A 13400-nucleotide genomic window follows, 5' to 3' on the forward strand; every position below is an offset into this window, starting at 1 on the left:
AAAGCCGTCTTGGGTTTTGCCTGGGGAGACAGAGGCACTTGCCAGTAGCCTTTGGTGAGGTCAAAAGTGCTAAAAAACCTGGCATTGCCTATTCGCTCTATAAGATCAATAATACAAGATGGCACCGCAGTGGTGGCTGCCTGTTGCAACAGGTCCTGCTTCCGAGTCTTTTCTTACTTTTTTTTCCTTATTGTAGTACTTAAGTTTTTATTTTTTGTTAGCTAAGTGTTTGTACTTGTCTTTATGCACAATGGACTCCAAACTGGTGCTTGTTCTGGTTTTTGCACTACTATTTTCGCTGTTTACGTGTCTGGAGATCCCATGCGGAGCCACGCTCCTATTGTTTACACCAGGGATCAGCTGTTAGCGCTTAGCAACACAGCTGTGCTACCGCACGAGAGGCACGACATCCCCCGCGAGCTGAGGGATACTGATCTTTTCATAAACGCCAAAAAGCATGTTGTGTATGTCTGTCAAGTTTCTGACTTGCTTGCTGGAGAAGTATTACAGCTATTTGTAAAAGCTGAGAAATGAGTTTCATGTGGACACGATTACCTTCCTTGCTGTAAGGCCCTGGGAGCATCAGTCAGCTTTTTGTCGGGGTTTCAACCCCCAATCTAATGGACAAGCTGAAAGGGCTAATGGAGACTGCTCTGTGTTGTGAGACTGCTCTGTGTTGTGTGACTGCCAGCAACCCCTTGCAGTGAATCACTGTGCCTGGGTGGATTTTGGCCATAACTCCCTTACCTGTCCTGCTACAGGGCAATCCCCATTTGATGCCTCTTTAGGGAAGGGTTTTCAACCTTTTTGGGCATGCGCCCCCCCTTTGGTAAATCGTAAACGGTTCTTGCTTTTGATGTAGATGAGAACAGAAAACGTTACTTCACAGAGCCAGGCAGAGACAAAAGTTCATCAGTTACTAAGTTCGTCAGTTCAGGATCATCTGCTCTGACTGACAAAAAACTTTTAGCTCCACAGACAGAACGAGTCTGAGTCGGTTACCGCTCTGTGGTAATAGCCAGTTTAATTAAGCCTGAGCTTTTTAAGGTAAGAGAGTCACACATAATATTCTGTAGTAGCTGGTGTTTATTTAAAACCACAACATTCATTAATAACAGTAAAAACAGAGATAACTGAGAAAAGAAACTTACGTGTCGCTTAAAATTAATCGACTCCTGATTCACTTATAGTGATACTGTGAACAGAGCATCTCTCTTAAGGACACACACGTCCTATAACAGCAGTCGTTGCTTTTGTCACCGGGTTATCTTCACTGTTAGCTCTATTTTGAGGGTTTTTTCAGACTGAACTGGAGAACATTAAACGTGCGTGTGAGTGTGGTCAGTGAGACTAATTAAATATGTCTCCTGTGGGTTTTTACTGTTATTAATAAATGTAGCGGTTTTAAATAAACACCAGATACTGGAACATTCTGTGTGACTATCATACCTTAAGGAGTGACGCCCCCTGGTCAGGTACCCCCACCCCCCCCCACAGGTTGAAAACCCCTGCTTTAGGCTATCAGCCTCCCATATTCCCAGAGCAGGAACTAGATTTTGCGGTTCCCCTGGTTGAACACCACAACAAATAGTTTGAAATGTGTTATATACACAGTAAAGAAACTGTTGATTATTTATAATTAAATCAGCTGTATGGCAGTATTATTGATACCTAAACAGTCTCTCCATATTTTCACATCTGCTCCAATCACACAAAAAATATTAGTACAATTGTTAACACATTTTCAAAACCAATATTAGAGCTGACTCATAAACTTGAGTGGATGCAAGCTGGAACAGATTGGGAGGTATAATGTTTATAATAATAAAAAAGTATTACACTCATTCAAGCACAGAAAACATTTACCAAAATCATTTAAATCCATGGTCTGCCACAAAATGTCTATTACAAGTCTATTTAGACCATTTTGACTTTTGATTTCCGTTCCCAATGTTGTTAAACTAAATTAATAAAATGCATTATGACCTTTAATAAATCTGCAGTGATCAAAAGGTTTAAATGTATTTTACAGGAGAAAAAGATGGAGCTTGGAGTAGAAGAATCGGGATCAAAATCTGAAGAAAAGATAAAAACAAAACAACTTTTAACCAGACTTCATCTTCTGGAAAAGCAGAAACTAAAAATGAAAACTTCAGATGTTCTTCAACTAACTTCTCTTTCATTACATTGCCAAGAACCTTGTGAAGAAAAAAATCTGGTTCAAACCTTTCTACAAAGGTTGTTAATGATGGATTACAGAGCAAGATACATCACCACCAAAGAAGAAGCCACTGATTTAGACCCTCTTTCCTCAGATACAAATGAAGAAGAACTTGATGAATTTGATAAGTTTTTTGGTGAAAAAGCTTCATCTTTTGATGATGGGAGTTTAAAAAATCCTATCCATCCCATAGATCTTCAGATGGCGGTGTTCCACTGCTCAGACAGTTTCCTGAAACAACTAATAGTGACTAAACTCTCTCAGTGTCGGTACGCTCTGCCTCTACTGGTGCCAAATCCATTTACTGGAAAGATCGAGTTTCCTCTGTGGACATTTCGCCAAATTATTAAAAGTTGGAAAACCACTGACACTTCTGGTACCAAGATCAGTAAAACCCAGCATGTTTATGAAGCAGAAACTCCAATGGTGGTGTTCTTCAGGTTAGGAGACGTGTCCTTTTCCAAGTCTCAGCTGATGAACAGCTTGATCAGTAAGAAGCATCAGACGTTCTTCCACAGACACTGTCCAGGCAGCATTAAAAACCGTCTACTGATGGATGGAGTTGTGGAGATTGCTTGGTACTATCCATCTGGAAAGGAAACTGATCATTTTACTGACTGTGTTGCTTTCTGTAATCTACATGGTGATGCAAATACCAGTAAAGAACAACTGGATATTCTGACTGAAATGTCGTCTGTAAATGTTGTTCTTTTATCTGATCTTAAAAATGAAAGAAATAAGGAGATGACACAGAAGCTTCTGAAAGACCCCAAACCACTCATCTGCCTCCTTTCTGAGGATCAATCAGGTGTCAGTAAGATTAAGAATGGAAAATACAGAATTGGTTTAAAAGACAGAAATCAGTCAGACGTATCTGAGAACCTCAGAACAACCATCATAGAGTGTCTGTCCAAGTCATCTTCATTTTTTAAACTTGATAATTTACACAAAAACAATGAGATAAGCACAGATGAAGATGATCCTGAATGCATCAAAGGAAAAGAAGCTGCAAAGGATGTCAGAGAGAGAGAGAGTCAGAGAGGTTTTATTGTCATTTCAGCTACATACAAGTACATATTGAAACGAAACAGCGTTCCTCTAGGATCACGGTGTAACACGGTACAAAAAGTGCAAGACAAAACAGTGCAAATACAACAATAATACAAAAAATCCTATAATAAATAACTACAAAAGATATTCCTAATTATCCCTAATCTAAACAAGTAATTAGAAGACAGGACTAAAGACAAGTGTTAGTACATGATGGTGAATAGATGGTACAATGGTTCATGAGGTAGTGACATGTTGTACATTAGCAGCGTAAAATTGGCAATGCAGATAAGGTGCCTAAAAAGTAAATATGGTGCAAAATACAAGTAAGGTGCAGAAATTATTGTGCATTTCCAGGAGGTGTGCAAAAATGCAAGTAACAGTCAAAAATGCAAGTAACAGTCAATACAGATCAGTGTGTGGCAGCAGAAAATTTCCGGAGGAAATTTGATTTACAGTTACAGTTGATTTACAGTCCTGAGTTTAGAAGTCTGATTGCTTGAGGGATAAAACTGTTACACAGTCTGGTTGTGTTAGTCCGGATGCTGCGGTATCGTCTCCCAGACGGGAGCAGAGTAAAAAGTCCATGTGATGGATGGGTTGGATCGTCCACAATGCTGAGAGCTTTGCGGATGCAGCGGGTGTTAAAAATGTCCGTGAGAGATGGAAGAGCGACCCCGATGATCTTTTCAGCTGTCCTCACTACTCGCTGGAGAGTCTTGCGGTCCGACGCAGTACAATTTCCGAACCAGACAGTGATGCAGCCGCTCAGGATGCTCTCGATTGTTCCTCTGTAGAACGTGGTGAGAATGGGGGGTGGCAGATGAGCTTTCCTCAGTCTTCTCAAAAAGTAGAGACGCTGCTGGGCTTTCTTGGTGATGGAACTGGTGTTAAGGGTCCAGGTGAGATTCTCCTCCAGATGAACACCGAGAAATTTGGTGCTCTTGACGATCTCAACAGATGAGCCGTCGATGTGCAGTGGGGAGTGGTCCCTTAGTGTCTTTCTAAAGTCAATGACCATCTCTTTGGTTTTATCCACATTCAGAGACAGGTTGTTGACTTGGCACCAGTCCGTTAGATGTTGTACCTCCTCTCTGTACGCTGACTCATCGTTGTTGCTGATGAGTCCCACCACAGTTGTGTCGTCTGCAAACTTAACGATGGAATTCGAGCTGTGCATTGCTGTACAGTCGTGCGTAAGCAGAGTAAACAGCAGTGGACTGAGCACACAGCCTTGGGGAGCGCCGGTGCTCAGTGTGGTGGTGCTGGAGGTGTTCTTACCGATCCGGACGGACTGAGGTCTCTCAGTCAAGAAGTCCAGGATCCAGTTGCAGAGAGAGGTGTTCAGGCCCAGCGTGCTCAGCTTTCCAATTAGATGCTGAGGAATGATGGTGTTGAATGCTGAGCTAAAGTCTATGAACAGCATCCTGACGTAAGTGTTCTTTCTGTCCAGGTGTGTAGAAGCCAGGTGAAGTGTGGTGGATATGGCGTCGTCCGTTGAGCGGTTAGGACGGTACGCAAACTGCAGTGGGTCCATGGTGGGAGGCAGTAGGGTCTTAATATGCCTCATTATTAGTTTCTCGAAGCACTTCATGATGATAGGCGTGAGTGCTACGGGACGATAGTCGTTGAAGCATGACACAGATGACTTCTTTGGCACGGGTACGATGGTGGTCGTCTTGAGGCACGTTGGAACGATGGCGCTGCTCAGGGAGATGTTGAAGATGTCAGTGAATACATCTGCCAGCTGGTCTGCACATCCCTTGAGCACTCGGCCAGGAATGTTGTCTGGTCCAGAAGCCTTCCGTGGGTTGACTCTGTGCAGAGTTCTCCTCACGTCCGCTGTGGTGAGACGAAGCACCTGGTCGTCACAAGGTGGGATCATCTTCCTCGCCAACATGTTGTTCTGTGGCTGTGGATGTTCTGGCCGTGTGCACGCTTTGCTTCTCGGATCGCCCGGGACAGTCTGGCTCTCGCTGTTCTCAGAGCCGGCTGGTCACCTGCTTTAAAAGCGGAGTCTCGGGCCCTCAGCAGTGCACGCACCTCTGGAGTCATCCACGGCTTCTTGTTACATCTGCAAAGGATGTAACAAAACAGCTGGAGGGGAAGGAAATGTCCACATTAAAGGAAACACACCTGCCCTGTCAAGGGAAGCTCTGGTATGAGTGGTGTCAGATAATCAAAGACTCACATCGACTTCAAGGAAGCAATTTAGAAATGCAAAAGAGTGAAAAACAAACACAAATGAAACAAATCCGTGAACACCAACAAAAAATTGGACAATCAGGCTTTATGAAAAAAAATTGTTTCCTCACTGAATTCTCTATCAGGAAATGAAAAATCATTTTTTATGAAATGGCTTGAGATACTACTGGACAAACAAACCTCAGATGATCTTTCAGATCTTCATCACAAGTACAATAAAACATGGACAAGGGTTTTAGAACATAAGAAAAAGCATGGCACATCAGGAAGAGAAAAGATGGAGGCTGAGCAAACAGAACTTAAATAAATATCTGTAAAACTAAATGCAGCAACTTTTGGTCTAGAACACATCTTCAGAGAGATGGGTCAGATATATGAGTCAGGGAAGAAAACATCTGGAAAAAGAAGCATCTCCAATCGCCCCAAACTTGCTGCAGAACTCATAAAATCTGGTCTTCCACTGGAGCTGATGGATGGTGATGCTGCTTATGTTCCTCTGATTTGGGTTTCTGCAGTTCTAGATGAACTCATTAAGAAACTGGGAGATCAGAGAGTCTTTGTGCTGTCAGTTCTAGGGATTCAGAGCACAGGAAAATCCACCATGCTGAATGCCATGTTTGGACTCCAGTTTGCTTTCAGTGCTGGAAGGTGCACCAGAGGAGCCTTCATGCAGCTGGTCAGAGGAAATGAAGGAGCAGCTGAAGTTTGACTACATTCTTTTGTAGATACTGAAGGTCTTTGAGCACTTGAACTTGCAGGAAAATCCACTTACCATCATGATAATGAACTTGCAACATTTGTTGTAGGTCTTGGAAATCTGACTTTGACCAACATCTTTGGTGAGAACCCTGCTGAGATGCAGGAGATTCTTCAGATTGTTGTTCAGGCCTTCCTGAGAATGAAGAAGGTCAAACTAAATCCCAGATGTATGTTTGTCCATCAGAATGTTGGTGACATCACAGCTGGAGAGAAGAACATGGAGGGCAGGAGACGTCTACAGGAAAAACTAGATGAAATGACAAAATTAGCTGCTAAAGAGGAAGACAGTGAAGCTGAGTGCTTCAGTGATGTTATTGCTTTCAATGTACAACATGATGTTCAGTATTTTGCACAGCTCTTGGAGGGCAGCCCACCAATGGCTCCACCAAACCCCTCATACAGTGAAAATGTTCAGAAGCTAAAGACAGCTATTTTCACAAATACTACCAAGTCTCATAGTATGAAACCCTCAGAGTTTAAATCCCGCATCAGTGATCTGTGGAAGGCTCTACTGAACGAGAACTTTGTTTTTAGCTTCAAAAACACACTGGAGATTGCAGCCTACAGGAAACTGGACCTGGTCCCTCAGAAGTGTCATGTTAGAACATAAAGAAAAACTGCACAACACAATTAAAAACAAAAAACTGCAAAATATTGAGGACAAAGACTTTTATGATCACATGAAGACCAGAGAAGAAGTGGAGAAATCAATGAAATGTTTTTTTGAAAAGGACAAAGACATTTTAATTCAATGGAAAGTGAGATGTGAACAGAAAATTACACAACTTCTTGAAGATCTTGTAAAAAATGCAAAAACAAACCTGAATGATTTTCTTCAACAGCAAAAAGTTTGAGAAGCTTTTGATCACAAAAAGACAGAGTATGATGAAAAGCTCTTCAATATGAGTAAAGCACTTGCTCTACAACTAAAAAGCACAGATGAACGAGTCCTCAGACAGGAATTTGATAAAGTGTGGAACAAATGGGTCACTGATCTAACACAAGACACACCTGTAGAGAAACCTTGTTATGTTTGGGAGGATGTGATACAGATTCTATCTGAAGGTAATGAACAAGCTGCTGTGTATGAGCGAATATCTCAGGAAGATTACATGAAGATACACAGCCTGGGAGATTATTCATGTTACATTTTAAAGAAATCAATAGTAGAGAAAACTGTAGGATTTGTTAAGTCTGTATTTACACAAGATGAAATGAGTCCTTTTGAAGTCCAGGAGTCAGTGAGGAACCTATTCAACAATGTCATCCAAGAATCTGAGAACTTAATCAAGAAGATCTGCAGCAAAATTACAGGACTGGGGTACAAAAACAGCTACATTCAGGAAATAACAGACACAGAAAGAGAAATATCACAGTGAGAACAAAAAAATAAAGCTGAAGAAGGAATTCACTCTGGATCTCTGTCTTCATGTGTGTAAACTTGCAGATTCGGAATTCACCAAGATCCACCAACAGTTCAGAGATGAAAATGATGTAAAATTGTATCTAGAAAGCAGAAACCACAATATTACAGCGTCTTCCAGAACTACTGCAGAGGAGCAACAACCACAACAGTATTTGGTGAACTTGTCTGCAACAATCTTGTACCAGCCATCCTGGAAGCTGCCTACAATAAAACTGCTATTGATCTGACATCACAGATGAGATCAGACATGCCAGAATTTAATGGTAACAGGTCACAGCTTGAGAAACACATCCTGAAATCTCTGGCAGAGCAGGATAACTTTAAGAAGTACAAGGAGTACATCAACCATCCCAAGAAACACTTTGAACAGTTTATTACAGAAAATGTTGATAAATACATCACTGAAAATAACAGCGAGGTTCTGAATCTGCTCAAAGGAAACCTGAAACACAAAGAGCAGAAAGTGATGAACGCTGTGAACATCACAACTGAAGAAGTGAAGAAGTGCAGTGGAGATGCAAACATGTGGCTGAGAAGTTTGAAGAATTCACTAACAGATGAGCTGAGCTTAAAAGAAATAACCTGCACTGGTCTGGAGGAAATTACAGATTTAGTTTTTTTTCGGCAGGTTGTGTGTGAAGGTCTCACAAAGATGATGTCAGAACAACATGAAAGCATCAACAGTGTAACAGACATCAACATGGAGAAGTTCAGGATAAAACCAGATGAGATTCTGATTGAACATCTCTGTCAGTGCTGCTGGGCTCAGTGTCCATTCTGTAAAGCCATCTGCACCAACACAATGGAGGATCATGATGGAGGTCACAGTGTCCCCTTCCACAGAGTAAATGGAATCATAGGATGGTACTACAGAAATACAACAAATCTCAGTGCTGATATTTGTACAACTTTAGTACAAAGTGATAAACAGTTCTACCCCCATCATGATACAGATGATTTGGTACACATTACAAAATCTACAGAACAGCAGGAGGAGAAGTCGCTAAGTGGAGCATCACTCCTGATAATTCAGAGCTCACATACTGGAAGTGGTTTGTATGCAGATTCTAAACAGACCTGGAAAAGCACTATGGGAAAACATTCCAGGGACAAGGAGAGATTCCCACTGGATGGATAAACTGCACAAAAAAAGAAGCTTTACAGAGTTTGGATGAACACATCTGAAGAAGTAGACAGACACAAATATATATATATATATATATATATATATATATATATATATATATATATATATATATATATATATATATATATATATATATATATATATACAGTGTATCACAAAAGTGAGTACACCCCTCACATTTCTGCAGATATTTAAGTATATCTTTTCATGGGACAACACTGACAAAATGACACTTTGACACAATGAAAAGTAGTCTGTGTGCAGCTTATATAACAGTGTAAATTTATTCTTCCCTCAAAATAACTCAATATACAGCCATTAATGTCTAAACCACCGGCAACAAAAGTGAGTACACCCCTTAGTGAAAGTTCCTGAAGTGTCAATATTTTGTGTGGCTACCATTATTTCCCAGAACTGCCTTAACTCTCCTGGGCATGGAGTTTACCAGAGCTTCACAGGTTGCCACTGGAATGCTTTTCCACTCCTCCATGACGACATCACGGAGCTGGCGGATATTCGAGACTTTGCGCTCCTCCACCTTCCGCTTGAGGATGCCCCAAAGATGTTCTATTGGGTTTAGGTCTGGAGACATGCTTGGCCAGTCCATCACCTTTACCCTCAGCCTCTTCAATAAAGCAGTGGTTGTCTTAGAGGTGTGTTTGGGGTCATTATCATGCTGGAACACTGCCCTGCGACCCAGTTTCCGGAGGGAGGGGATCATGCTCTGCTTCAGTATTTCACAGTACATATCGGAGTTCATGTGTCCCTCAATGAAATGTAACTCCCCAACACCTGCTGCACTCATGCAGCCCCAGACCATGGCATTCCCACCACCATGCTTGACTGTAGGCATGACACACTTATCTTTGTACTCCTCACCTGATTGCCGCCACACATGCTTGAGACCATCTGAACCAAACAAATTAATCTTGGTCTCATCAGACCATAGGACATGGTTCCAGTAATCCATGTCCTTTGTTGACATGTCTTCAGCAAACTGTTTGCGGGCTTTCTTGTGTAGAGACTTCAGAAGAGGCTTCCTTCTGGGGTGACAGCCATGCAGACCAATTTGATGTAGTGTGCGGCGTATGGTCTGAGCACTGACAGGCTGACCCCCCACCTTTTCAATCTCTGCAGCAATGCTGACAGCACTCCTGCGCCTATCTTTCAAAGACAGCAGTTGGATGTGACGCTGAGCACGTGCACTCAGCTTCTTTGGACGACAAACGCGAGGTCTGTTCTGAGTGGACCCTGCTCTTTTAAAACGCTGGATGATCTTGGCCACTGTGCTGCAGCTCAGTTTCAGGGTGTTGGCATCTTCTTGTAGCCTTGGCCATCTTCATGTAGCGCAACAATTCGTCTTTTAAGATCCTCAGAGAGTTCTTTGCCATGAGGTGCCATGTTGGAACTTTCAGTGACCAGTATGAGAGAGTGTGAGAGCTGTACTACTAAATTGAACACACCTGCTCCCTATGCACACCTGAGACCTAGTAACACTAACAAATCACATGACATTTTGGAGGGAAAATGACAAGCAGTGCTCAATTTGGACATTTAGGGGTGTAGTCTCTTAGGGGTGTACTCACTTTTGTTGCCGGTGGTTTAGACATTAATGGCTGTATATTGAGTTATTTTGAGGGAAGAATAAATGTACACTGTTATATAAGCTGCACACAGACTACTTTTCATTGTGTCAAATTTTCATTTTGTCAGTGTTGTCCCATGAAAAGATATACTTAAATATCTGCAGAAATGTGAGGGGTGTACTCACTTTTGTGATACACTGTATATATATTATGGCAAGCCAAACAGGAAATATATAGCAAATGCTGATATATATGGAATAAAACTTGATATATATATAATGAAACTCGATATATATATAAAGAAACTTGATATATATATAATGAAACTCGATATATAATGAAACCTGATATATATATAATGAAACTCGATATATATATAATGAAACCTGATATATATATAATGAAACCTTATATATATATAATGAAACTCGATATATATATAAAGAAACTCGATATATATATAATAAAACCTGATATATATATAATGAAACTCGATATATATATAAAGAAACTCGATATATATATAATAAAACCTGATATATATATAATGAAACTCGATATATATATAATGAAACCTGATATATATATAATGAAACCTGATATATATATATATATATATAATGAAACTCGATATATATATAATGAAACCTGATATATATATAATGAAACTCAATATATATATATACAGTGTATCACAAAAGTGAGTACACCCCTCACATTTCTGCAGATATTTAAGTATATCTTTTCATGCGACAACACTGACAAAATGACACTTTGACACAATGAAAAGTAGTCTGTGTGCAGCTTATATAACAGTGTAAATTTATTCTTCCCTCAAAATAACTGAATATACAGCCATTAATGTCTAAACCACCGGCAACAAAAGTGAGTACACCCCTTAGTGAAAGTTCCTGAAGTGTCAATATTTTGTGTGGCCACCATTATTTCCCAGAACTGCCTTAACTCTCCTGGGCATGGAGTTTACCAGAGCTTCACAGGTTGCCACTGGAATGCTTTTCCACTCCTCCATGACGACATCACGGAGCTGGCGGATATTCGAGACTTTGCGCTCCTCCACCTTCCGCTTGAGGATGCCCCAAAGATGTTCTATAGGGTTTAGGTCTGGAGACATGCTTGGCCAGTCCATCACCTTTACCCTCAGCCTCTTCAATAAAGCAGTGGTCGTCTTAGAGGTGTGTTTGGGGTCATTATCATGCTGGAACACTGCCCTGCGACCCAGTTTCCGGAGGGAGGGGATCATGCTCTGCTTCAGTATTTCACAGTACATATTGGAGTTCATGTGTCCCTCAATGAAATGTAACTCCCCAACACCTGCTGCACTCATGCAGCCCCAGACCATGGCATTCCCACCACCATGCTTGACTGTAGGCATGACACACTTATCTTTGTACTCCTCACCTGATTGCCGCCACACATGCTTGAGACCATCTGAACCAAACAAATTAATCTTGGTCTCATCAGACCATAGGACATGGTTCCAGTAATCCATGTCCTTTGTTGACATGTCTTCAGCAAACTGTTTGCGGGATTTCTTGTGTAGATAATTCAGAAGAGGCTTCCTTCTGGGGTGACAGCCATGCAGACCAATTTGATGTAGTGTGCAGCGTATGGTCTGAGCACTGACAGGCTGACCCCCCACCTTTTCAATCTCTGCAGCAATGCTGACAGCACTCCTGCGCCTATCTTTCAAAGACAGCAGTTGGATGTGACGCTGAGCACGTGCACTCAGCTTCTTTGGACGACCAACGCGAGGTCTGTTCTGAGTGGACCCTGCTCTTTTAAAACGCTGGATGATCTTGGCCACTGTGCTGCAGCTCAGTTTCAGGGTGTTGGCAATCTTCTTGTAGCCTTGGCCATCTTCATGTAGCGCAACAATTCGTCTTTTAAGATCCTCAGAGAGTTCTTTGCCATGAGGTGCCATGTTGGAACTTTCAGTGACCAGTATGAGAGAGTGTGAGAGCTGTACTACTAAATTGAACACACCTGCTCCCTATGCACACCTGAGACCTAGTAACACTAACAAATCACATGACATTTTGGAGGGAAAATGACAAGCAGTGCTCAATTTGGACATTTAGGGGTGTAGTCTCTTAGGGGTGTACTCACTTTTGTTGCCGGTGGTTTAGACATTAATGGCTGTATATTGAGTTATTTTGAGGGAACAATAAATTTACACTGTTATATAAGCTGCACACAGACTACTTTTCATTGTGTCAAAGTGTCATTTTGTCAGTGTTGTCGCATGAAAAGATATACTTAAATATCTGCAGAAATGTGAGGGGTGTACTCACTTTTGTGATACACTGTATATATATATATACAGTGTATCACAAAAGTGAGTACACCCCTCACATTTCTGCAGATATTTAAGTATATCTTTTCATGGGACAACACTGACAAAATGACACTTTGACACAATGAAAAGTAGTCTGTGTGCAGCTTATATAACAGTGTAAATTTATTCTTCCCTCAAAATAACTCAATATACAGCCATTAATGTCTAAACCACCGGCAACAGAAGTGAGTACACCCCTTAGTGAAAGTTCCTGAAGTGTCAATATTTTGTGTGGCCACCATTATTTCCCAGAACTGCCTTAACTCTCCTGGGCATGGAGTTTACCAGAGCTTCACAGGTTGCCACTGGAATGCTTTTCCACTCCTCCATGACGACATCACGGAGCTGGCGGATATTCGAGACTTTGCGCTCCTCCACCTTCCGCTTGAGGATGCCCCAAAGATGTTCTATTGGGTTTAGGTCTGGAGACATGCTTGGCCAGTCCATCACCTTTACCCTCAGCCTCTTCAATAAAGCAGTGGTCGTCTTAGAGGTGTGTTTGGGGTCATTATCATGCTGGAACACTGCCCTGCGACCCAGTTTCCGGAGGGAGGGGATCATGCTCTGCTTCAGTATTTCACGGTACATATTGGAGTTCATGTGTCCCTCAATGAAATGTAACTCCCCAACACCTGCTGCACTCATGCAGC

This window comes from Trichomycterus rosablanca, chromosome 2 (genome assembly GCF_030014385.1).
Source record: "Trichomycterus rosablanca isolate fTriRos1 chromosome 2, fTriRos1.hap1, whole genome shotgun sequence".
Taxonomy (NCBI): Eukaryota; Metazoa; Chordata; class Actinopteri; order Siluriformes; family Trichomycteridae; genus Trichomycterus; species Trichomycterus rosablanca.